Raw genomic sequence first — 501 nt, 5'->3', positions numbered from 1 at the left:
ACACACACACACACACACACACACACACACACACACACACACACACACACACACAAATGAATGCGTATATGCGAGTGAGTTATGTTTTCGCTCCTTTGTGTGTGTTTGTCTCTCTTTCTCTGCATACGTATGCATATATATACACAGATTTATTTGACTTGTGAGCTTCGGTGCACGTGTCCATCTTTAAGTTTGCACTTGTTCTCGGCGTGTTGCACACACGTGTTCCCCCACACATGCACTTACGGGTGGGGTGGACATGTCAACAGAGAGATAGGCTCGGGAGTGGGAAGTGGGTGGGAGGTGGTGAGTCTGATTAAGTAGCCGGAAGATATTTGTAAATGGAGGCGATAATGACAGACACACGGATTGATTGACACAGAACGGAGCAGATAGACTGGCGGTTATTTAGACAAGCCTCCAGATAAATACGGATACATACATACATATATACATACATACATAGTGTGTGTGTATATATATATATATATATATATATAT

The sequence above is a fragment of the Octopus bimaculoides genome, chromosome 11 (assembly GCF_001194135.2).
Source record: "Octopus bimaculoides isolate UCB-OBI-ISO-001 chromosome 11, ASM119413v2, whole genome shotgun sequence".
Lineage (NCBI taxonomy): Eukaryota > Metazoa > Mollusca > Cephalopoda > Octopoda > Octopodidae > Octopus > Octopus bimaculoides.
This window is presented reverse-complemented; position numbering follows the sequence as displayed.